This window comes from Lycium barbarum, chromosome 8, assembly GCF_019175385.1.
Source record: "Lycium barbarum isolate Lr01 chromosome 8, ASM1917538v2, whole genome shotgun sequence".
NCBI classification, from domain to species: Eukaryota; Viridiplantae; Streptophyta; class Magnoliopsida; order Solanales; family Solanaceae; genus Lycium; species Lycium barbarum.
Window position 1 is genome coordinate 10,800,402 of NC_083344.1, and position 27,678 is coordinate 10,828,079.

General features: G+C 37.9%; 1 long non-coding RNA gene across 1 annotated transcript; it reads right to left on the minus strand.

The window, feature by feature from the left end:
- Positions 1 to 973: 973 nt before the first annotated feature.
- On the minus strand, positions 974 to 18,996 carry LOC132605915 (uncharacterized). Its single transcript, XR_009569499.1, has 3 exons — positions 14,082 to 18,996; positions 2,036 to 2,092; positions 974 to 1,284 (listed from the first exon to the last, which is right to left on the minus strand). It is a non-coding gene; the product is annotated as an uncharacterized LOC132605915 (long non-coding RNA).
- Between the last annotated feature and the right edge of the window lie 8,682 nt (positions 18,997 to 27,678).

Sequence of the window (27,678 nt, forward strand, 5' to 3'; positions counted from 1 at the left end):
TCTCCCATGTCAGCCACCATAGTCGGAGCATACCGGGCCAATGAGTTGAATTGCATACTATACTCCCAAGCACTCATGCTTCCCTGTTTCAAATTCAAGAACCTGTCCGCTCTAGCTCGGCGGACTTCAGGTGGCAAGTAATGACGAATAAAGGCATCTGCAAACTCTTGCCACACGGGAGGTGGTGCATTCTCTCCTCTTGTTATCACCCAATTCTTATACCATAGTACCGCCATGTCGTGAAGTCTATATGAGGCCAACTCCACGGATTCGGTCTCAGAAGCATGCATAAGTCTCTGCGTCCGCAACATCTCATCGATAAAACCTTGTGGGTCCTCATCCGGCTTCGACCCGAAAAATTCTGGAGGGTTTAGAGTAAGGAAATCACGGGCTCTTGTACTAGCCGAACGATCACTTGGGCCCGCATTCTGTCGTTGTGCCTGAGCGGCAACCAACTGTGTCAATAAATGTATGGCCTCGGACACTTGTTGACCCGAAGCACCCGGTGGAGGAATCAGAGCTGAGGCTCTTCCCCGCTCTTCTACATTGGGCGCGGCCTCACTTTGCGATTCGCTTTCCTCTACCTCCGCCGGAGGCTCCCTTTCTGCCCGCTTCTTCGTCGTAGCTTTGCCTTTCTGGGCAGCTGTAGCTTTTCCTTTCGGCGGCATTTTTCTGAAACCATAACGCACTTTTAGGAAGAACATAATCCTAGGCATGGCTCTATCGCACGATTTCATGAGAAGAAAGATGGTCATTTTCCTAAATGCCCTGTAGCCTCTTGTTTATTAGCGTGGCGCGCAACACACCATAAACAAGACTCTACTAGACACAGCTCGTAGACACTTCCAAGGACAAACTGCTCTGATACCACTTCTGTCACGACCCGACTAGGGGCCGCGATGGGTACCCGGAGCAATTACCGAGCACCGCTCACTCTACTACTTGTCTTGCTCATTTAATACTCTTTTATCAATTTTACATACCAATTGTAGGAAAATCGTATTTAATCAAAACATAAATACTTTATATACATTTGCCTCTCGGCCATCAAAATAATATACATACATATGAAAACATCTTGTGAGACCATCTAACCCACACTGCGTATTTACGAGCCTCTACTAACATAATGAATACATGGATGGAAAAAGACTCCGTCATGCCCAAAACATGCATATATGAATGTACATCAAAAGAATAGCCATAAGCACCTCCGAACAATGGAGTGCTATCTATCAGCTGACAGCTACTGAGGACCCTGGCCAAGCTCTCCTCCCTGTCTACCTGTGGGCATGAACACAGCGTCCGAAGAAAGGACGTCAGTACGAATATCGTACCGAGTATGAAAGGCATACATAATGAAAGGAGACATCAATAATATGGGGATAACATCAACATGAGACATCTGGATCTGACTGATAATCATAAATGAAGTAATGCATGTTATCTTACTTATACGCATCATCATAACATGTATGCATCATATGCAAGCTACCCGTCCATGTCGGAACGGTGTGATAATCAATAATATTGGCCCGCGTCCGGGGTACCATCTCATGCCGCCCACTAGTGGTGTCTGCCCACGCCCGTAGGTCGTGGTGTATCCGTATCGCCGCCCGCCGAAGCGGTGTCTGGCCGGCCAACTAGGCCCGGTGTGAATGCAATCATGACATGATTAATGTAAATACTCATAGTAATATGCTTATCATAAAATACTTATTTATCATAATGCGTATATAAGACTCATGATCAACTTTACTCTATCGGGGTGACGTAAGGTCGTGATCCCCCGATTATATTATGGAACCATTATGGACATTCTGCCTCACCTTGAAAGGATTAGTATATAAGGTGAGTGTAGGCAAGGAATAACATCATCATCATCATTCTAGTGTCATCATATCGTATAACTTATCTCATATAGACATTCATAGGTATAAGCTTTTAACTTCTTAGAATGTAAGAACTCATAAAAGGAGTAGGGATTCAAGCTAAAAGATTCATGCCATTGGAAAGAAGGACTAGCCTCACATACCTTGGTCATTTAGCTAAGATATCGCTCACTTGTTCTCTGTTGATATCACGTCGTTACCTTCATAAGAGAATTTGTATCAACATTAGTAAGCTACCATAAGAACGCGTCGCTAATTCTAGGAAAAGTTGGGCAGCGTCTCCTTCGCTCATACTACTTTTCTCACGTTCTATATCAACTGCCAATATTCATAATATTATTCGCAATATCATAATCGACAATCGTCATTTACGTGCATTTGACAAAATCCACCATTTTCCTCCAATTTTCCCTTATTTCTACTTCTGGCTCATCCTTGCGTTTTCATGCATTTAATGCTTGTTTCATGATATAAACATCATTTATAACGTATTTGTACTCACAACACTTCAATATTCATAGTTCAATTCCACTATCATTCATTTATGTCACTATTCACTCAATAATGACCCATTTCTATGTTCTTCTACATTTCAAGTGTCTAATCTTTCCAATACTTCAAACAACATGGAATAATCATGAAACTTACCTTGGATGATGGTTGAACAATCCTTAAGTTGAAATACTTCAATTAGTCAAAACCCTAGTTCCACCTTCTTTGAAATTTCTTCACGTAGATGATCCTTTATTGTGTTCTTACACTTGATTCCATGAAATTAGTGTTGTTGGTCTTGATATCCCCTTTGATTCTCTTGAATTCTTGTGGAGGAAATATTTGGAGAGTTCTAGAAGTCTCTTGAGTTGGTTGAATGAATAATGAGTTAAAATGAGGCTTAAGTCCCCTTTAAAAATCACAAATCTGATCCTTAATGAATTCTTGTCGGGATGAACAGTGGTCGTAAACCACCATATACGGACCGTATTTTTATTTACGGTCCGTCCTCCATGGCCGTATTTAATCATTTCATAAACAGAAAGTTTTGGCTGAGGAACATGGCAGTTTACGACCTGGTTTACGGTCCGTAAACCAGTTTACGGGCCGTAAACTGGGTCGTATTTTAACCATATCGTCACTGGACAGAACTTGAGATTTTTGGCAAGCTGAAGGACGATTGCACTATACGGTCCGTAAATCACTTTACGGGCCGTATAGTGCCATATACGACCACTGGACAGAAAATTTTCCGCGACTTTCTTATTTCCAAAAATTCTTAATTAGCCATCCCCGACTTAACAAAACATCATACACTCAAACTCTTCATCATTCCACTCATCATACAAGTACGGAGAAATTTTCGAGGTGTAACAGCATTACATTGCATCATGGCTTACATTGAGATGTTTTGGTGTTGTACTTGTCATGATAGGATTCGGGTTTGAGATATTGAGACTTGACACATTTGGGATTAGATGCTCTACTTAGGCAACGACATGTACTTGGCTTCAATTATGATTGATTTATACTTGTTGGTTTATCTACCTATCCTACTTTATTATCTGAATTGTGTTAGTTATGCTTAGTCGGCAGATGATACCTACCAGTACCATTATTTTGTACTGACCTGCACTTGCTACATTCCTTTATGAAGGCAGAGTATCAGGTTGGGTCTGCTTCTATCTCTCGTGACTGATTGTTGTCTTCAGCATTGTTGCGAGTTTCCAGGGTAAGCACGGACGTTCGTTGCCTTGAAGAATCATCTCATTTTATGTCTTATTTTTGCTATTCTAAGACATAGACAAATTTATGTAATATTATTACAGACTTTTATATTATTCATTAGATGCTCTTGTATGACTTAGACTAGACCCTGGGTGTATTTCTTATTCCGCACTATCCTACTATATATTATTATGAGACTTACATATTTATCCTTTCTGCTTGCTTGATTTAATTATTCATGTCTTTATTTATCGTTGGTTTGAGGGTTTGCTTACCGAGGTGAGAAAGGTAAGTGCCCGCACCGCACGACTTATGTCAAATTTGGTTGTGACAGTAGAGTCTTGTGGATCGGTAGGATGAGCTCCGTACTTATCTGCGAGAGGCTATAGGATATCTAGGAAACTTCACTTTCTTTCTTACCCTAGTGCGACTTTATTCAAAATGGTATCTAGTAGATTTAAATTGGTGTCAGACATGGTTGTCAAGATAAGGTTGCAATTGATGCGAGGGCGAATTTCATGTTCGATTGTGAAAGGTAAAAGGGTTCGTCTTGATAGAATGGTACCGATAGAGGTGGTCGTCTGAGTTATGGTGATTATGGAGTATTGAATCTTGTGAGAATAATTAGGCATGGTTTGGTAACGGTCGTACTTACAGGGTCGCATGATATCTCGGGGATGTGGTACTAAAAGTCATTCTTGATATAAGCTTGTTGATGCTAAAGGACTACTGTGTTATTAAGTGAATGCTATGGTCACATCGTTTGATCGGTGAATTTTACTAGGTTGTAGGCTTCTGAGGATCTAGTAATCGACTGACAGAAATGACTTCAATTATGGGCGAATGTGATGAGTTAATGACTTGAGGAGTTACTGGTTGTTTCATTGGGATTTGAGGAGAAATATGGATATTTTTTTGTGGTTCATTTTGCTTAGATGGATGATTAGTTTAGAGGATCGAGTGCATTTTAGCATTAGTTGGTTGATTGTTATAAAAGTGATTTGAAATGAAATACGGGAACTGAAGGATTACAATGAGGCATCTTGTTATCAGGTTCATGAGATTAAGGTCCGTAAGACTTGAGGTGAGGTAATATGGGTACTTGAGTCGTCTTTGGATTGCGGGGCATTTTATCATGACATACAGAAAAAGGGTGACCGATGAGGTTGATTGGTGTATACGAGGTTAAGGGCAGAAAGAAAATTGTGAAAATAAGAGTTAGTGATGTGAGAGCTTAGTTGCGATTGTACAGTGTAGAGTAGGCTTGAGAGTTTATGGATGAGTTGGTATGTTCGGTCATGTCATAGACTAATAGAGGTCAGTGGTGGACTAAGGTTGTGAACCTTGTATTCGTTGTGTAAAATTGTCCAGATCCCGCTACTAGTGGTGTTATTACTCGGTCTATGTGGTGTTAGAAGAGGGATTGATGTGCGAGTGGTTAGAGGTGTTCAGATTCGATAATTGAGGTAAGAGATAATTCTTCGAGGACTAGTAATGTTAAGGATTTGATTAAAGGATTATTGGACATGGATACTTGATATGGTAGATCAATGATGGGTTAACTGAGTTGAGTTCGGGATACCATTCCAAAAATTAAGCAAGGCAATTCGGGCAAGGATGCTTCAGTGAGATACGTGAGGATATTAGTGAGACTGTGTGGGTGATACGCTGGATCTAGAGAGTGTTCAATTTAGAGTTGTAAGCCTTAAGAAAATTCTAATGTGCAGAGTGTGTGGTATGATCCTATCTCCCTGATTGATTCGGCTAGCTTGCAGAACTTATGATTATGCGATAGTCAATTGAGTGGATTCGAGGTTTGACTACGGTATCGATGATCGTGAATTGATTAGAAATTGGTAAATTGACAAGTGGATAAAAGGTATAGTTGATCTAGAGTCGGCAAGAATGAGGTACATCTTGGGAATACTTGAGTCAATTTGATTGTGGAGTCATTGTCTTGCATACTCATATGAGATGTGATTGTTGTATGAGCTTAAGGAAGAAAGCCTATAGAAATGGAATATGTGATATGAGGACGATCCCATGGGGTTCATGATCGGCAACTAGTGATAAGCATATTTCAGTGAACCGACATGTTGAAGTTTATAAGAAGTGGCTTGGTGGTACACCATTGGATAAGTTTTGTAATATTCTACAGTGAATGGGTTAGCATGCTTTTAAGAGAATAGATTTGTGGAATCCTTATCATATGAAGACTAGAGTTATAATTTCGAGGTGAGACCCTACTCGTAGTAATATATTATGTTACAAGTATTATTGACTGGATAGCTTGGGTGCCTTTGGATATTAAGGACTTGGGAGTAATTACGTGAGGTTTAGACAATTAGTTGAAAGATTGGATACATTCAAAAAATATATGGGCATATCGAGGTGATATTATAAGAGGATCGATGGTTATATAATTACTATATAAGGCTTCATGTTTTGGGTCGAAAAGTTTGGGGTTCTATCGGATTTGCATATCGGGTAAAGGTTGAAAAACATGAAGATTTAAATCGTAAGGTATAGCTCTTTGGTACTAAGTTGATAACTTGGAAAGGAATCAACTTGTGGAGTCGAAAGTGATAGACATGATTTGTTATATGTGAGGAAAAGATTAGAATTGACCGCCACAGAGGTGCGATAGGACTGTGATTGGTTTAGGGAATTCGGAGTCAGTTCAAATGATTATTGGTGATATTCGAGAGTTATGCATTCATTCAAGGTCAGCATGGTTCGAGTTAAGCTTAATGGTCTATGGTTATATTTCCAGGAAGATATTTAAAGATTCGATGCGTTTCAGCTCAGATTTGAGGTATGATAGATTTACCGAGCTTTGTCAAGGTTTTCTAGTGGATTTGATGATATTTTCTGAGAGCAGTTACTTGGATAGAATAATGGTTTACAATGAGCTTAGTGCAGATTTAAAGAGGAACCGTTGTGCGAGAGGTCTTTATAGTGACCAATTGAGTTTCAACAGACTTTCCTCAGCGAGATATTCAGTGGTATGGCTCCTATATTGTGATTTGAAGTTTTAAAAAGACTTGGAACTAGTCAAGTTGGCAATCAGTAAGGTCAGTTTTGATGGAATTGCATAAAGAACTCATGTGAATCAAGGATACATTTCTGGCAAGAGTAAGTCATGGTTTCGGGCTTGTAGTGTGTGCTCATGTATCTCTAAGAAATCACGGTGCGAGTAATGGCCTTAGAAGATGTGGGAGAAAGAGTTAGCAGAATCAGAGTGTTTTATCGGTTTAGAATGGGCTATGGTTTGTGACCATGTTTCAAAAGATTGTGTTGGTTTAGGAAATTGTTTGTGGGGCCTATTGATCGCGTTCAGATTTGCGGTTTTATCAAATCAGAGAATTCGAGCAAAGCAATTCGTTCAAGGATCAGTTGTGAGGGAAATTCAAATGCAGAGATATGAGAATTGGAGCTTGAGCTATGTTTGGAGAGTAGGAGACTAGTAAAGTGAGCGATTAGGTTTTTCTGAATGTTACACTCAATAAGGGTGTCATGCGATGTGAGAAGGAGGGAAAGTGAGCCCGAGGTGTATTGGCCTATTTGAGACTATCCGTTGTATTGATCCTCTATTTTATGAGTTAGTTTTTCACTAGGCCGGTCAGGTGCTCATCCGGTCTTCCATGTTTCTCTATTGCAGAAGTACCATTCTGATAGTTCCTGTATCATTAATTGGTACTCAGTTCTAAGGGATGAGAATCCTTCCTAGTAGGAGGATCTAGATATGTGTTTGAGATATCCCCAGTTTTTGCGGGCTCAGGTATCTTTCCCCGTTCTTTTCCTTGTCGCTCGAGGACGAGCACTTGTTTAATGGGTATCTGATGTAATGACCTGTTTGGTCGTTATAGTTTTTTTGAAACTTTTGGCACTTCCCCAAGCTTGTTTAGCTCACATTTGACCCGAGGGGACCATTGACACGCTTCCCGAGGTGTTTAAATTTGATGTGGGTGACTTTTTGGAAAAATTGGCTTAAAGCGAAAAAAAGTTGACTTTTTGATAAACGGACCTTTTTTGAGAATCCGTCAATTCTGAGAGGTCCGAATGGTCTTTTAGAACTTGTGCATATATTTGGTTCGATTCCCAATGCACTTGGGTGCATTGTGGTACTTGGTTTGGGAAATTGATATTGAGGTATCGAGGGTTGACTCGATCAACGAGGCCTCCATTAGGAATTTCGAGGCCACGAGTGCATTGTAGTGTGTTTTTTATGTATGTCTGCATGTATGGTATGTAAGCAGATGGCCTCGGGTGATAGTCAGGATTACGAGTTGAGTTGTGAAAAACTTGGGAATTTCTATGGCGGCAGCGGTACCTCTTTAGCGGTCACCCTGCCACTAAAGCGGCCTAAGAGATTTGGCAGGACCGCTGTATTGGTCATGGAACCGCCGAAAAGGTGCCGCTGAAGCAGTATGTAGGACGCGGAAGCGGGCAGTTAATTTCATTAAATAAATGTTAAAAGCCCTAAGTCCCTCATTCTTTATTATTTCAACTTTAGAGTTATTGGGAGCATTTCAACGTGATTCTTGGGGGGGAATTTCTTAGTGGTATGTCCTTCTATCTTTTTTGCTATTCCATGATTTCATTATCACCTTAGGATTCATTATAATGCTAGTTCATTAAGAGCTTAAGAATTGAAAGAGGGTCCATTTGGGTTTTTCATTCAAGGCTTTATAATCTTGATTTATTGGTTGGGGTAGCTCTAGTAAGCATGGAATTGATGATTAGAATATTTTATTGCATGAATTCTTTCAAATTAGTGGCTAATTTATGGAATTGGAAGTTAGGTTTTATACCCAAATTTGGAGGTTTTGCCTAGAATTCGAAATTAAGTGAATTGTTGATTGTTCTAGCTTGTTATTGATGGAAATTGATCACCTAGAGTGTTAATTTCATGTTGAACCCTATAGATTCCTAATTTCACCTTTCTAGTTCATAAATCCAATTCCATAGGTTGGGGATTTGGGTCTTGAATAGAAGTAGGATTTGATTGATGTTCTTGTTGATTCTAATTTCACGATTCGAATGTGCTTAGACTTGTTTTTATCCCGAGGCTCAAAGGAAAGAAAGATTAAGATGTGATTGTGGAGACCTTGTTGTTCGGCTTTCCAAGTAGGTTACGGTTACCCTATGGGGAGACTTCGATTAGCGAAGCATATATTTAGATGATATTATTGGAGAATGTATGTAAGTCTTCGGGTATGAAGTTGGGTTGGATATTGCCTTAGGTTGGGCCTTGTTATGTGATTTGGAGCTAGCCACCCTATTTGTTGTTGGCTCGATGCCACGTGGAGATAGTAGATATTGGTGACTAGTGATATATCTTGATGATGATATTGTAGTACCTTAGTTGTTCTTGTTTTTGAGACGAGGATTGTGATTCTATTACGGCATATTATGTAGCCTTTTATTGATATTGTTGGTATGCCCGCATGTGTTGTTGTTGATATTGACTTGATTATTGATATTGAACTCATACATTGAACGCATTCTCATCCATCATGATATATTGTTGATACATTGATGATATACAAGGAAACACTGATATGAGTTGGGCTCAGTTGGATGAGAGTGATGTGAGGACCGTTGTCCGATGTTTATCCAGGAATCAAGGTATGGGTGCTGGTAGCGATTGTCGAGGTCTTTGCCGGAATCGTGAGGGTACATGGACTTCGTGGTCCCCCATTGGTTGTGCTGTCGTGATATGATGTTCAATCATCGGAGTACATGTGTACGGTGCATATGCATTGCATTCACACTTCATACATCATTGCATTGCATTGTATCATTTGGCTTTTTATGATATTCCTGTGATACCATTGTGATATACGCATTCGGTGTTGAAATACTAAGACTTGGCCCAGTTGGGCGTTATATGAGTGATATGTATTGCGATAGATGAATTCGGATTGGATATATTGAGACTTGACACAGTTGGGTTTAGATGCTATAATATAGGTGATGACTTGTACTTGGTTACTGGCTCGTGATTGACTTATACCTTATTGATTTCCCTGTTTATCTTACTTTATTGTCTTGGTATATGTTAGCTAATCTTAGTCGACCTATGATACCTACCAATACGCGTTGTTTGTACTGACCTGCACTTGTTGAATTCCTTTATGAATGCAAAGTATTAGGTGGGATCGATGTCTACCTTTCGTGGCTGAGAGTTCGAGACTGCTGATTCGAGTCTGTTGGGGTGAGTATGTGGAGGCTTCGCCACCCAAAGACTCCTCTTCTATTATGTCTTACTTTTTTATTCTGAGACATTATTGAGACTATTGATGTATTATTATTACTTCCAGACTTATAGATTTTAGTTAGATGCTCCTGTATGACCAGACCAGATACTGGAGTAGTTTCTGATTTACTTCCGCATATATAATATATTCATATGACAGACTTCATTACTTTATCTTCTTCCACTATTTATACTGTATTTGTGAATGTTGGGTTAAGGGTTCGCCTACCGAGGTGGATGGGTAGGTACCGCGCGACTTTTTGAAATTGGGTCATGATAGTTACAATTCATTGAATTCCATAGTCACACTTAGAACTCCTTCACACACTGGTATTTTCTAGAAATCGATGTGTGTGTCTGTGTGTAATAGGTAGCCTTTCTAGAAATATTTCTAATAAAGAAAGTTAAAATCAAAGCCTGATGAAGATTGTTACTCTGTTAGAGAGTGTCTTATGGTTATTCATTTATTTGTGAACCTTCGGGTATGAAGTTGGGTTGGATATTGCCTTAGGCTGGGCCCTGTTGTGTGTTTGGGGCTAGCCGCCCCGTTGTGTTGTGAGTTGATTGTTCTATTGGGTTGGCTTGATGCCATGAGTTGTTGATAGATATTGGGTTCTGTTTTATCATCTTGACTACGATGTTGTTAGCGTACCCATTGTTGGTACTTGCGGTTCGGATATATTGTTGGCGTACCCACTGTTGGTACTTATGACTCGGATATATTGTTGGCGTACCCATTGTTGGTACTTGTGATATTGAGTATGATTATTGATGATGATACATGCATTGCACGCACTCTTATTTTTCATGATACACTGAGATACTGATGATATTTGATGAAACACTTTGATGAGCTGGGCTCGGTTTTACTTAAGTGATGTGAGATTCTGATATTCGATGTTAGTTTCGGAATCGTTGATTGAGTGAGTGCATGGACTCCGTGGGTCCCCCAGGGTGGTGCCAGTGAGAACCCCCCGTGGGCAAAGATCCGGGGTCCCGTTTATCTGTTGAGCAAAGATCCGGGATGGGTGGCATTTAGACTTCATGAGTCACCTTGGGTTGTGCTACCAAGATGTCGATATTTTCGTCCGGAGTACATGTGTACATAGCATTTGCATGGCATCGCATTGCATTCATACATTATTGCAGTGCATTATGGCTTGATTTGGAGATGATTCGATGTAGTACTTGTGATGTTGGATTCGGATCTATGTATTGAGACTTGGCATACTTGGGATTAGATGTTCTACTTAGGTGATGACGTATACTTGGTTTCTACTGTGTTGACTTATACTAGTTAGTTTATTTGCTTATCTGCTTTATTAGCTGGATTGTGTTGGCTATGCTTAGTCGGCCGATGGTGCCTACCAGTACTGTTGAATTGTACTGACCTGCACTTGCTGCATTCCTTTATGAATGCAGAGTATCAGGTTGGATCTGCTTCTGTTACACGTGACTGATAGTCACTTCTGCATTATCTTCGAGTTTCCAGGGTGAGCATGGCCGTTCACTGCCTTGAAGACTTCTCTATCATTATGTCTTATTCCTATTCCGAGACATAGTGACTTTTATATATTATTATCCTAGACATGTATTTATTCCCTTAGATGTTCGTGTATTACTCATACTAGACCCTGGGGATGATTTTGTTGTTCCGCACTATCCTTATTATATATACCTATCGTGAGACTTAAGTATCTATACTTTTTCGCTTGATTGCTTTATTAATTATGTCTTTATGTGTTGTTGGGTTGAGGGTTCGCTTACCGAGGTGGGAAGGTAAGTGCTCGCACGGCTTAGGCAAAATAGGTCATGACAGTTTTTGCGACTTGTAAAAAAAAATTCTTCACCTACTTTTGTGTCGTTTATGAATATAATTATTACCATTCAAGAAAAGAACAAACATATGTGAAGTATCACATATGTAACGTTCAGAACACCTTTTTTGCTCACTTCTATCAAAAACTCTGCACCTACTTTTGTGTCTATCAAATCACAAAATGCTAAGCTAAACAAAAACATTATTCCTTTTCTTTTCTAGCGGCTGGAGTTTTCAAAAGGATACTTGCACTTCACATAGATAGTGAAATTTATGAAGTTTAATGAGTCTCTATGTCTATGAAAGATGAGAATTAGGATAAACTAGCAGTGAATTTGTTGTTGTGAGCTGAATTCCATTAAAATGGAGCGACCAGGATTGAGGAATTGGGATATTTTTTATGAAGCAAGACGTGGAAATAAAAAAATAGAGACTATTAGTGATAATATTCGTTTCATGCAAAACATTTCAAGTTCAAAGAATGTCGATGAAGATTATTTCGAGTTTTTAAAGCCTCTCTATAACTACGATACAAATTCTCTGTCATACACAAATGAACATGGAAATGATGGCAACTATTATGAGGTTGAGATTGAGTATGAGGAGGAGGATGAAGCTAACCCGCAGTACAAGATGGTTTTGGCTAATGCTAAGCCAGATGGGAAGTCATATGTGCTTGAAGCTGAGACAGAGGATGGGTTACCTATGTTCATAAAGTATGAAAAAGAGTGTGACTGGAATGATGAGTTTGTATGTGCATGTTGGAAAAAACAGAAAGATATAGAGATGCAAAAGGATGAGAAAAACTTGCTTTCTACTCGTCGCAAAGTTGAGGTAAAAAAACGGAGATTTTCAACAGCCAGATCCATGGGAGATGTGGATGTGATATTTGAGCCTTCTGATCCGACTTCTCAGAGAAAAAAATGGGACTATGAGGCAGAAGATTAGCATGGGAGACTTCTCGATAATATGATTTTCGCTGTTTACAGAGTTTTGGAGTATCTCTAGTATAACGTGTTGTTATGGTGAATTAATAGCCACTCAAACATTAGTAAAAATTTGGATAATGGTTGTCACCTGTCATTGAACTTAAATTGCTTGGAGTAATTTCCATTGTATATTTTGAAACACTATACATTTTACAGTCTCTGATTTCATCTTTGGATGTCTTGCTAGTTTCTGTAAATTATGCTGTCAAGGCAAATGAATAATATAAAATGATTTGAGATTTCACTTAGTACAAAGGATGACCATTCCAAAGGGATTTTTCATTAAAAGAATAGGTTGGTTGTAAGATTTCATGGAATTTTATTCATTTATACCACCCATAGGCCATAGCATAATTAAGTTGACTGTTGACTAGTTACTCCAAGGAAGGTGTAAATTTATTTCTAATATTGCTTCATTCTAAAAAGAAACAAATTAATCTGTCTATTCGATGTTGTAACAACCTTCCAAGTTTTAGGAGGTCAATTGCTAAGTGAAGTTTAGGGCAGTAGGCTTATTTGTGAACGGAATATGTTATTAAAAAAAAATTATGAACAGTAAGAAACTAAGAATCCTTTGTGATTTGATAGACAAACGTAGGTGCAGAAGTTTTCGATATCACATCCACATCTCCCATGGATCTAGCTGTTGAAAATATCTGTTTTTTTACCTCAAATTTGCGACGAGTAGGAAGCAAGTTTTTCTCATCCTTTTGCATCTCTATATCTTTCTGTTTTTTCCAACATGCACATACATACTCATCATTACAGTCACACTCTTTTTCATACTTTATGAACACAGGTAACCCTTCCTCTGTTTCAGCTTCAAGCACATATGACATCCCATCTGGCTTAGCATTAGCCAAAACCATCTTGTACTGCGGGTTAGCTTCATCCTCCTCCTCATACTCAATCTCAACCTCATAATAGTTGCCATCATTTCCATGTTCATTTGTGTATGACAGAGAATTTGTATCATAGTTATAGAAAGGCTTTAAAAACTCGAAATAATCTTCATCGACATTCTTTGAACTTGAAATGTTTTGCATGAAACGAATATTATCACTAATAGTCTCTGTTTTTTTATTTCCACGTCTTGCTTCATAAAAAAATCCCAATTCCTCAATCCTGGTCGCCCCATTTTAATGGAATTCAGCTCACAACAACAAATTCACTGCTAGTTTACCCTAATTCTCATCTTTCATAGACATAGAGACTCATTAACTTCATAAATTTCACCATCTATGTGAAGTGCAGGTATCCTTTTGAAAACTCCAGCCGCTAAAAAGAAAAGGAATAATCTTTTTGTTTAGTTTAGCTTTTTGTGATTTGATATGATTCGGATAATTTAGAACGATTTACAGTAAAACCGCTAAGAAAATCAGTATGGATGCAGTAAGTACCTCAGAAAACAAAGTTGTTGTTGCTGGACAGAATAATAATATCTCTTCCTCGGCTTCTGCTCAAGGTGACATCAGCTGTATTCCAAAGAGATTGTGCATGGCTTGTTTTTTCTTTTGCTTTGCCTCTGATGGATTATCATTTGTTGTAGACAACAAATTGTTTGAGATGGACAACGAGAAACACTATGATTCTTCTCCTAAAGAGGTTATTGAAGCATAAATTAGAAACCAGGAGAATGGCTCCAGTTCTCCTAAAGCTAAACCCTCAATGTCTCAGCTCTGTTTGTCAAATCCACGGATATCCTCTCGCTGGCACAAGTTCTTCAAAATATGCAAAAGAAGTTCTATCCAAAGATTACCTTATTTTCCAACTTTAGTTGTGCCAAAGACATCCAGAAGGAAAAGCAGAAGCGTGAGGGAAAATGCACCGACATGTCTTGATCCATTCAAATCATCCTGGAAGAACTTCACCCTATCTGACCTAAAAAATGCTACCAATAATTTTAGGAACGGTTTATAATCCGGCTTGATGTCTCTCTTTTTTGCATGCGGGCTAATACATTTCTACATCTACTACTCTTTCATGATTCTATTTCATTTTTAAGAAAGCTTTAGAGCATAAATGTGTATTCCAGACTTGATCTCTTTCTTTGGCAGAAAACTTGATTGGCAAAGGAGGATATGCTAAAGTTTACAAGGGTTGCTTGCCCGATGGTCAGCTTGTTGTGGTAAGCGCCTTATTAAAGGTACTCCAAGTGAGCAGGACCAAAGCTTCCTATGTGAAATTGGTACTATAGCACATGTAGACCATCCTAATACTGCAAGGATGGTTAACTATAGAGTGGAAGGACGCACATATCTTGTTCTTCAGTTATCTTCTCAAGGAAGCTTAGGATCACTTAGTCATGTTTTGTCTCAAAGTTTCTCATTACAAGACAATTTTTTTTTATTGTATTTGATTAACCGTCCTTTTCTGCTCTAACACAAGGTACTTTACCGTTTTCTATTTTTTCAGGCTCAAGGGATAAGCTAGATTGGGCCGCCAGGTACAAAATAATTTTTGGAATAGCACATGGTCTACTTTATCTTCATGAGAATTGCCAAAGGTGGATTATACACAGTGATATCAAAGCTGATAATATTCTACTTACGGAAGATTTTGTGCCTCAGGTACTATACTAGCTGGTATTACTAAATCTTCCATAATCTACAATTTTGGTAAAATAATCTGGTCTTCTCTAAGTGTATTATGATGGTCTACATGTGCTATAGTACCAATTTCACATAGGAAGCTTTGTTCTAGTTTCCTCTGGTGTACCTTTATTGAAGCGCTTAACTACGACAAGCTGACCATCAGGAAAACAATCATTGTAAGCATCGGCACACCTTCCTTTTCCAATCAAATTTTCTATCAAAGAAGGAGATTAACTATAGAATACACATATATGGTCTAAAACTAACTAAAAAATGAAATGGACTCATGGGAGCATCATGAAAGAGTAGTAGATGTAAAATATATTAGCCTCAATGCAAAAAAGAGAGACTTCAAAACAAATCACATACCTTTGCTAAAATTACTGGTACCATTCTTCAAGTCAAATAGGCTGAAGTTCTTCCAGGATGATTTGAAGGGATAGAAACATGTTGCTACATTTTCCCTCATGCTTCTTAATTACTTTCCTTCTTGATATCCATGGAACAACTAAAGATGGAAACAAAGGTACTCTCTTGATGGAACGACCATCCACATTTTGAAGAACTTATGCCAGTGAGAGGGAATCAGTGAATTCGACAAGCAAATTTGAGAATCCGAGGTTTAGCTTTAGGAGAATCAGAGTCAATACCCAGTTTCTTATGCACACTTCAATAACTTCTCTTCGTAGAATATATTCCCTGCTTGTGCATCAGGGGCAGAGCTACAGCCTACCAAGGGTGTTCAGGCGAACATCTTTCGCCGGATAATTATACTGTATATATAGGTGAAATACTATCTTATATCAGCATATATGATATTTTGAACACAGTTGGACTATTTGGAGATGGTAGTCCAGTAGTGAAGGCTGTTCAGAAAGTCTTGCAGACCGAAGTTCAATTCCCAAAGACAACTTTTTTCTCTTTTAAAAGGCTAAACTACCTGTACCAATTCACCACATGTCTCTGTTTGACTTTTCTTTTTTCTTTTTTTAATTAATCTTATTTCAAACAAACAAATCTTAAAAGTCATTTAGCTAAATATTGTATAGTTTGATTTATATTTTTGGTGCGCCCATTCATTAAAAAAAAATTTTTACATCTAACTTTGAACATCTTTAACAAACTTCCTGGCTACGCCACTATTGCATATGGACATTTGAACTTATGTTTAAGATTGACAATTAAGTGATGCATAATAACTTTCATAACTTTGTCAGTTAGGAGACTTTGGCTCACAAAGGATAGCATGTTATTGGTGGTTTATGGTAGTTTATCAATGATTATTTGTGATGGGCTTTAATGATAACTTTTTCTAAGAAAGCCAGTATCACGATGGGAAAATAAATATTGAGAGGTGCAAAGATGGCAATAAGTGAAATTAGTGATGAACCTGGTTATAGTGGCAACAAGTTGTGTAGTAGTGAGCAAGTGAACAAAAAAAGGAGAAAATAGAGATTGAGATAGAAAATGGATGAGTACATATTTATGTGCGATACATCCTATGTACTGCTGAAAACATGTTTTCTAATAGACAAAAGCAGGACATGCGGCAGAGAGAGCACTAGTGTATCATTGGTAAAAGGGAAATAGACAAATACAAAGTTAACAAGAGTTAAAACCGGATGGGTATCTCTGATGTGAGATACAACAGGTATAACATTCAATCACATGTTTCAACCATATCCTTTGAAGAAAACATAACTTTCCTTAAAAGATGTTCCTTTTATGTGGACTATCAAGAGATGCAATAGAAAGAGGTAGTGGTAGTGGGAAAAGAGAATAGAGAAGAACAAAGATGCAAGAGTTAAAACATGGATGAATACAAACTATAAAGTTTTGTGCAACCTATTTACTACTTAGAACATTTTTACCGATGGAAACTAGCAGGAGAGGCAATAGATGGATGTATGTAAAAAGGAAATAGAAACAAACAAAGATAGAAAGAGTTAGAAATGGACGATACACATCATCTGAGATAAATCATGTATACATCACAGATGCTATTTATATGGATGCCAAACGGAAACCATCAACCACCCTTTTTTGCACTGACCTATTATTGACCATTTATGTTAGTTATTTCTCAACTTTGCCTAAATCAAATGCTCTGTGCTTGGGAATACACGAGTTTTTTTGAGTTATTGGTATAGGCAAGAGTTGGAACAAAGTAAGAAATAATTGGTGGCATACAACTCCTCCTTGAATGTGGTGGGTGATTTGTAGATGTTTTGAAGATAAGCAAAAGTCAATTGAGAGGATTAAGATTGTATCTTGTTATTTCACTTTTCGTGTAAGAAGGAATATGCAAATGAGTCCGAAATTCACTAGAATTATAGAGTTCCTCTAATATTAGAAGGGGGATATACTTTTTTTTGTGACTTTTACAAAAAATTCTTCACCTACTTTTGTGTCGTTTACGAATATAATTATTACCATTCAAGAAAAGACCAAATACATGTGAAGTATCACACGGGTTTAGGGTTTAGGATTTAGGGTTTAGGGTATAACGTTCAAAACACATTTTTTGCTCATATGGTTTTTGTTTGAGAGATTCAGAAGGAAATCTAATCTATGCCCCAATTAGAAGAGTTTGGTTACTCAACCAATACTGAGATAGAGACTATTTCTATTCGTGAATCTCTAGAATTTTGTAAAAAATAAGCAGATAAAAAATATAATCATTCAGACTGATTCAAAAATTGGTATAACAAATTTTATTAGAGGAATAAAAGCCACTTTGGAACATTGCTGTGTGGATTGAGGTGTAATGACCCAACTCGCTGGTGATATTGTCCACTTTCGGCCTAGGCCCGTACGGCTTTAAAACACGTCACTAGGGTTGTAAGGCCTATTTATTTATATACCTAGCGTCTCTCTTGTGTTTTGCCGATGTGAGACTTTCCTCCTAAGTTGGGATGTCACATACACCCCCCTATTATGAACTCAGTATCCTTGCCAAGGTTTGCCCAACTGCATGGGATTTTCCTAGACTCAGCGCTGAGGTTTATTTCACTTACTCGGGATTTGCCTAAACTCAGTTGAACTTTGACCCACCATAAAAAAGCTGACACAAGAGTGACTCTGATACCATCTGTAATGACCCAATTCGCTAGTAATATTGTCCTCTTTGGTCCTAGGTCCGCACGTCTTTAAAGCGAGTCACTGGGGTGTAAGGGCTGCTTACTTATATACCCAACTTCTTTCTTGTATTTTGCCGATGTGGGACTTTCCTCTTAAACCGGGATGTCATATAAGGAGATTTGGGAAATTAGTAGAGGGATTCAGGTTAGGTATACCCATATTTGATGGGATGGGAACACATTAGCAGATTCTCTAGGTAATCATACACTAGATAAAGGGAATTTTATGTGCCACAATTTTATGGAATTGGAGAGTGCACAAAGGAGGATCATCAATAGTGATAAATCACATGTACCACATTTGAGGATTAGGAATATGAAATGAGAAAATCATGAAGTGCAAATGCAAATACCAACATAGGAATCAAATGCAGAAAGATCAGAAAGAGGGTCAAACAAAAAATAGATAGTCACAGTAGAGGAGGAGAGATCTGAAAAGAAAATTAAGCATGTGGGCAAAGTCACTACATGGAAAGCTAATACGCAGAGGAAACAAAGCAGCTAGAAATAGAAAGGTCACAAATTCACAAATCAGAAGGTTCAAAGAAGTTGTAGTTTCACACATCTAAGAGTCTATGAAAGAGATCTCACCTTTTCCAGATTCAGCAGGAGGTGAAGCAAAATCAAAGTTGATGAAGGGTTACAAAGTAGATCTGGAAGTATTTTAGCTAGATCGAGCTTGGATCGTATATAAAGTTGCAAGAAAACAATTTTCAGGTGATATGCAGAGCAAATTAAAGATAAAATATGAGAGGAAAAGAGTCGGTCACTTGAGCACTGCCAAGTCGAAGAGAAGAGGAAGAAACATGCATATACAACTACAAATGTGGGAAATAGGCAAGCAAAGGCACAAAGAAGCTCAAGAAAAGATTGGAGAAGGATGAAATCCAACTCAATGTGAGGAATAAACGAATAAGGAGAGCCAACATTGTAGAGAAATCATAACAAATCTAGGGTTTTCACAAACCATTTACTTTCCCATTTTTTTAAGCTTTTTGTTTTTATTTATTTGGACCTTTTGCGATTTGAACCTCTTTCTTTTTTATTAATAAAAAATAGCCCCTCACGGTTTTAATTTTAAAAAATGTATAAAAACAAAGATGCAAGAGTTAAAAATGGATTATAATGTTCAAAACACGTGAGGTGAGAAAACGAGAGGTAGTGCATTCATGAGAATAGGGAAATAGAGAAAAACAAAGATGGCAGGAATTAGAAATAGATGAGTACAACTTCATGTGATATACATTGTGCAAAACATTCAAATCACGTGCTTTGAAAGCATCCATTTGGATAATAAATAGCTTTCATAAAAGAGATTCCTTTGATGGAGATTAGCAATACATTAGCTGAGGAAAAACCTAGGATTTGAAGGCAGCAATGGCCCACTAAATTTTTTGAAGTATTTCTAGAGTTAAGAATCAAAACCGGCCATCTAACACGAGCAAAAATTAAGCAGCCGACTTGACCAGTGCCCCCAACCAACCTTTGTGTTTTTGGGGTGCTTAATCAAATATATATTCTCTCTTTGATGTATATATATATTCCGAGATTACTGGGGTCCAGCAACTCTCTTATCGTATACATAGGTCACCTCTATATATTAGTAGTGGAGAGAGGTAGTGATAAGAATCGGGATACTTGAACAAAACAAGATTATAATGCGGAAGCCAAAATACGAAGATTAAAGACAAGAATGTAAAGATAGGAGAAATTCAAGAATAAAATCCCCAAATTTCAAGATTAAGTGATAAGAACCCTAATTGGTCTTAGTATTCAAAATTAGCGGATTAAGTCTAATTAAGATACTAATAGAGTCAATTTAAGAACTTATATCAAAAGGTGATCTAGATCTCTATTTCGAATAAATTAGAGACAATAATTAGTATAAGACTAATTACCTTCTTTAATTTACGAATAAGAACCAAAGATATCAAGTACGAATTAATCTCACCTCCAAAAACAAGTTTAAAATCAAATGTGCGTACAAGCATCTTTGTCCTTTTATTTCTGAACTTGGCACAACTTAAATAAAAATAACCGACAATAAGGTTTTCTTCCTTTAACACTAACCCCACCAAGTGTCACCAAATAAGGTAACACTGCCCTGTATTTTCTGGGGCAAATCTGTTGACAATTCTCCACGCATGTCCTTCCAAAGTTGGGTAAGTGATCTTCAAGAGCATCTCCCCGATCAGTTCTTCCTAGCATCCCTCAATCAAATCCATAATTGTTGTAGATGCATCGATATAGTTTGAGTTTACAATTACTAGTTCTAATGTACTAAATTTCAAAACTTCCCTTATTGCTCACCAAGATATGATTTTATAATGTCGCTTGAAGAAATATTATAGTGGTTTGCCAGCTATATTTTGGTTAGTGCTGCCCTCATCAAGATAGTACAAACCTATGGGTGTTGAAGCGTGTGCCTTGGGACCTTGGTGCTTGCCCGAAGTGTTTTTTTATGGGATGTAAAATGCCTATTGCTCTACACTTAATTTCAAGGCTTAAGCTGCTATGATGACATTTAAGTGTTCGTGAAAATTTTTGGTTATAACAATTCGTTGAATTTCGTAGTCACACTTGGAACTCCTTGACATAGTGGTATTTTCTGGAAATCGATGTGTGTTTGTGTGTAATAAGTAGCCTTTCTAGAAATTTTTTGAACAAAGAAAGTTAAAATCAAAGCCTGATGAAGATTGTTACTCTGTTAGCGAGTGTCTTCTGGTTATTCATTTATTAAAGGTCATTCATTTGACTTATAATGGACATGAAACTATCCTTTTATTCCATCTGGAACCAACCTTTACAAATGCACGTGGGTGAAAGATCTTTAATATTTAGTGTGTTTTGTTTTTTTGTGATCTGAAAATATCGATTTCTTAGTTTGAAAGTTCACTTATTTTTCGGCAGGATAGGAATTAAGGAGAGGAAGCCAAAAAAAAAAGATTTTTTGACTGAAATGGTGTCTTTGAGGAACAAATCCAACAAATGGGTTTGTCAGAAATTTAGTAACTTAAATGGTTAAAACGCATGCCTAGTAGAGGACCTTCAATGTGCAACTTTCACTTCTAAAAATAAATGATCCGTTAAATATATTTACACTGAAGGTGCTCTACTATCCATGAGTCTTCAGTGTATATTGCTGCGGAACGTGCAGCCCGATCCATTTATCCATATATCCCGCGTCCGGGCATCCTGCGTCCGGGACGATATCATATTATATCAACTGATCAGGTGGTTACGCATATATAACGCTCTCGCCCTTTTTCCAATATTCCCCATATATATATATAAATATATATATATTATATACATATATCATATAAGTAGCATGCAGGAGATCCCAAGGAAGGTTATGTCTCTATCGGAGTGACGTAAGGTCGGTAACCTCCGATTATATTATGGAATAATCATGGTCGCTTTGTCTCACCTTGAAGGAACAATTATTATAAGGTGAGACTATCAATGAAGAATAGCATTATGAGAACGTAGAATAAGATCATAAATCTCATAAGGCATCAATTCATATACTTTGGAATCTTTAAAAAAAAAATAGTCATCCTCCATGAATAAAATTGAGAAATCTAGGAATAGCTCAACATTCTTATATCGTCATTGAAATCGTAAACTTGGAACCTTTAAACCTGGAATCATCATCATCATAATCATCGTAGGAAAATATTCTCATCTTTGACGTCATCATTATGATTGTCAAAAAAATAGTTCATCGTTGTTATCATAAGAGCTCACTGAGCTATAAATCTCTGATTTAGAAAATGCGAACATTTTGGAAAACATTTATGAATTATTAGGAACGGAATTATGCCTTGGAGTCAAAAACTTCTAACTTTTGGAAACAAAGAAGTTATGAAACCATTTATGAAATCATACCATAGGAAACATGCCTTTGAAAGAAAGGGGCAAGCCTTAACATACCTTTCGGTCGCCTTAGTCGTTCAACGTTTATCCTTCCAAGCTCGTAAATCTACATATAAACCGTTCATACTATTATTAGACTCATCTTCATAGGTCTGTCTTAAGCCCTCAAACTAACTCTTTCTAGAATCTGCTGAAATTTCGACAGCATCTCCCCCGTTTATATGCCTAGCCCGAAATTATAATTCAGCAACCAACAACAACAACAACAACGACAATCACATCATTTCCAACACCAATATGTACCATAAAACACCCCACACGATGTTTTCCTAATTTTCACAACCAACCAACTCGCTATACAATTATTTAACGACTTTATCTCCGTAAATAAACCAAAATTAACATTAATAATAGGAGATTCATACCTTATTCTTGTTAAAACAAAGATATCTTCAATATCTACCTTGAATCCACCGCAAAACCATACTAGAATCACATCCATGCGTTTATCCGAGCTTTGATTAATACTCTGTCACTTGAAAATTGCTTATTTTTTGTTTCCCTCTCTCTCTCTCTCTTCAAAAATCTGGAAATTTCTGGGCTAAATCTGCTGAAAAAGGGGGGTTCTTACCCTTTTTATTCGGGTCAAATTCGGGTCGGGTTCACTGTAGCATTTTACTGTAGTATCACTGTAGCAGTCTGTGCTGTAGCAGTACTGTAGCACGCGTTTCTGCTCTGTCATCTGAACTTGTAACGTCCATAATTCTCCACTCCGAAGTCCAATCGATAAGAGGTTTGTTGCTTTGGAAACTAGACTCGACGAACTTCATTCTAGGCCTTTGTTTCACCTTAAAACACTTCATATGCTAAGAGTTATTCTTCCCCTGAGTTGGACCAAAGTTTTCACACAAAACATTACCAATCCTTTCTCCAAAGTCGTACTACTTCATTTCTTCCACTCATTTCCTTATGAAACCTTCTGGTATATCTTATATACATCCTTCACTTATTAAATATACTTAATAATGCTTGCTCCTTATATTCCAAAGTGGTTTTACTTATCCCTAACTCAACGTACTTATGTTTCAAATTTGATAAGTGCTCTTCGAAGATACGGAGCGTAACATCCTTCCCCCTTAAAAACATTCGTCCTCGAATGTTGTAGTTTACAACCCACAACACCATCTTTGATTCGTTAGAACAATTATTTTTCCTTTAGGGTCCGATTACCATTTGCTTAAACAATAACTTGGGTCAGTCTCTTCTAATTCTTTCTTAACTCTTTTATTGCCTTCAGCCATCTTCTTTCACTTCTTTGTCCTCATGTACATGATCAGAAATTAACTAGCATCTCGCTCTTGTTCTTTCTCCATTATGGTAGTCTTGACTTACCGTGCCATAACTATTCATCGTCCTGTAAGTACTCTTTTCTTTTCATTTTTTTTCGCTCCTTGTTTCCTTGTTAGTGGGCAGCTACCTTTCTCTCTCTGCGGTGCCCTCTTTGCGTTTACTCCTTCGGTGCCATCTCGGGCTATCCTTTTTGTACCCGTTGATCTTAGATATACACTGTACTGTCTTTTCCTTCTTTTTTTTTTGTAGTCCCTTAGTCAGGCTCTCTAATCCTTACATCCTTGTCGCCATCTTTTTTACCCTTACATTCCAAATGTTTACCCAGCATAACTGTGTCGCTAGTGAACCTAATGGTTATGTTCCTTTCTAAGGCCAGTATATCATTATCCGAAATATGTATATACGTAATGTTTCTTCGCCATTTATTATCCTTCGCAGTCTAGTTACACTTATGGCAAACTTATAATCTGAGTTTAACTAATTTCATAGCTCGCAACATCTTTGAGCTCCTGCTACAACTTTTTCTTTACTTCCTTCCCTCACATCTATCAATACAATCCCAGAAGAATAGGACTACGTCAATTCTTCTATTATGACTCTCTTGCAATGCAAGTATACTTATCTTTGATTTCCTTGTATCTGCGATTGTCTTGTCAGTCGTTATTCCTTATTGGCCTTCCGGTGTGGCCTTCTTACAATTGTAGTTGGGCATAGCTTCACGTTGACGGTTCATATAAGTCCATAGCATATGCTCTCATGTTCAGTATAATTAGTGGTCCATGAAATATTTTCTAATATCCGGTGAACTCTTTTATTTCCATTCATAGGAGCAGCGTTCTTTCTTTCTTTCAAAAATTTCCAAACTACCAATCGTTGTTCCTTTTATTACAATTGTCATTGAAGAAGATTTCCAAAATCTTGAATTCTTGAACCTTGAGATGGGTTTTCTTAAAAACCCTAGTTTAGGAACAATGATTTCTTAGATTATTAGAGTATATGTTAGAATTGAGTTAGAAGGGTTTGGATTGACTTACCTTGATGTTTTGGATTGTTGCTAGGGCTTGGAATTGTGAATAATGAAATAAAAGAACTCAAGGCCTGAAATTTATACAAAAGTGAGGCGGAAGTTATATGGACATATTATACGGTCCGTATAAAGTTATACGGTCCGTATAATATGACCATATTTTATCATGGCTGAAAAAAGAACGTCGATTTGAAGTTTCATGAAGTACGGACAAGTTATACGGTCCGTATAAAATTATATGGGCCGTATAACCAGTTCGTATAACATGACCAGTGAACAAACTACTCTGTAATCCTTCAGTAAAATGGCCATAACTTTTTGTACATACGTCCCCTTGACCCCCATAATATACTGTTCGAAAGGTATTGCAAAGGGATACAACTTTCATTTAGGAAGTTTTCCCAAATTCCTAATTAATAAAGGGGATATGGTGGTTGGAAGTAAGACCTTCTACAAACTCACTTGTAAACATGCCCCGTAGAGTGGCTTCCAACTTTGCTCTGCCCAAAGACATTCCTTATGACTTGATTAGTTTTCAAAACACTTCCTATAACCCTCATATTGGTTCCATTATATTATCATCTTATGAGTCAAACCTACGCCCGAAGCTACGAGGTGTTACAGCTCAGAGGAAAGGAAAGGCTAAGAAGTGATTGTTTGTGTTATTATTTTTCGGCCTTCCAGGTAGGTTATGGTTTACCCTATGGTGAGACTTCATTTAGAGAAGCTATATTTAGATGATATTGTCGAGAAAGCATGTAAACCTTCGAGTATGAAGTTAGGTTGGATATTGTCTTAGGTTGGGCCCTGTTGTGTGATTGGGGTTAGCCACCCCGTTGTGTTGTGATTTGATTTGTTCTATTGTTGTTGGTTTGATGGCACTTGATGATTGTAGATATTGGAGACTATTGATAAATCTTCATCATAACATTGTAGTATCTTACTTGTTGACGTTTGATATGAGAATAGTGTTCTATATGGCTTGTGTAGCTTTTTTCACGATATTGTTGGCATACCCATGCTTGGTACTTGTGATATTGATCTGATCGTTGATGTTGAACTCATGCATTGCACGCATTCTCATCCTTCATGATATACTGTTGATACATTAATGATACTTGAGGAAGCACTGTGATGAGCTGGGCTCAGTTGAATGAGAGTGACGTGAGGATCGATATCCGATGTTGTTCCGGAATCGTGGTTGTTTGGTAGCAAATTTCGATAGTTGGCCGGGATCGTGAGGTAGCGGCATCCACTTTGTTTCAAGACCGTGAGGTACATGGACTCCGCGGGTCCACCATATAGGTTGTGCTACCGAGACGTTTATACTTTCATCCGGAATAAATATGTACACAGTATTGCATTGCATTCGCATTTCATACATTATTGCATTGCATTGCATTATGGCTTTATGTTGATGATCTGGTGATACACTTGTGTTATTTGGATTCAGATTGATTATATTGAGACTTGGCACACTTGTGATTAGATATTGTAACCTAGGTGACGACGTGTACCTCGTTTCTGATTTGTGTTGATTTTTCAGCTGGCGATAATCAATGCACATCCTCATGGATCCATCTTTCTTCTTCACAAATAACACATGAGTACCCCAAGGGGAGAGACTCAGTCTAATAAACCCCTTGCTCAATAAATCCCACAATTGCTCCTTAAGCTCTCTCAACTCAACCGTTTGGTCGTTATAGTCTTTTCGGCATTTTCGCCCTTTCCCGAGCATTGATTAGCTAATTTTAACCTGAGGGGATCGTTGGCACGCTTCTCGAGATGTCTAGATCAAATTCTGGCCATTTTTTGGTGAATTTGGGCTTAAAGCGAAAAATAGTTGACCCAAAGTTGACTTTTGGGTAAATGGACCTTTTTCGAAAACCATCGATTCCCAATGCACTCAGATGCATTTTGGCACTTGAGTTGGGAAATTAAAATTAAGGTATCGGGGGTTGACTCGATCAACGAGATCTCCGTTGGGAATTCCGAGGCCACGAGCGGGTTCGTAGCGTGTTTTTATGTGTTTCCATATGTATGGTATATGAGCATATGGCCTCGGAAATTAGTCAGATAATCTGATTGAATTGTGAAACTTGGGTGAGTTTTCTGGTGTCTGGTACCCGCTTTGGTAGCACCAGCACTGCGGCAGCGGTACCGCTGGAGCAGTAACCCTACCGCTGGAGCGGTCCAAGCATTTTAGGCTTGACCGCTGAAACAGTCGAGGGACCGTTGAAGCGGCTCCGCTGGGGCGGTCCCAGTGCCACTAAAGTGGATGACGGGCAGTGTGTATAATTAATGAAGTGTTAAAAGACTTTAGACCCTCATTTATTTCCATTTTGAAATTAGAGCTTTTGGGGAATGTTCTTGGAGATATTTTGGGAATACGTTTTGAGGTAAATCTTGCTATCCCTCTTTTATTTCATTAATCCTAATCATCATAGATTCCCCCTTTCCTTTAATGATCCCTTAGTAATGGAAGATGAAAGTGGGTTTCGATTAACATTTTCTCTAGGCTTATTAATGATGAAATTGATGGGGTTTATGCTAGATTTTGATGAATCTAAGCTTGTTAATCATATATCTTCCATTTCAAGTGTTGAATATCAGAATCAAGAGTTAGGGTTTATACCCAAATTGGGAGTTTTGCTTCAAATTCAAAATTGGGTAAATCTATGAGTAAATTTAGCAATTAGTGGTTGGGTTATGATCACCTAGTGCTTAATTTGATATTTTGCTTTCGAATTTCCCGTTTTGCCCTTATGGGCCCCGTTTCCCCAATTTCTAAGGTTAGATTGACCTAAATTGAATGGTAGCAATAGTAGTATCGTTCTTCATGATTTCTAATCTAGATTTCGAATATGCCTACACTACTTTGGTTCTGAGGCTCAGCGGAAAGGCAAGGCAAAGGAATGAGTTATTGGTGTTTGTGGTTCAGCTATCCAGGTAGGTTATGGCTTACCCTTGGTGAGACTTTACATAGCGAAACATATATTTAGATTAT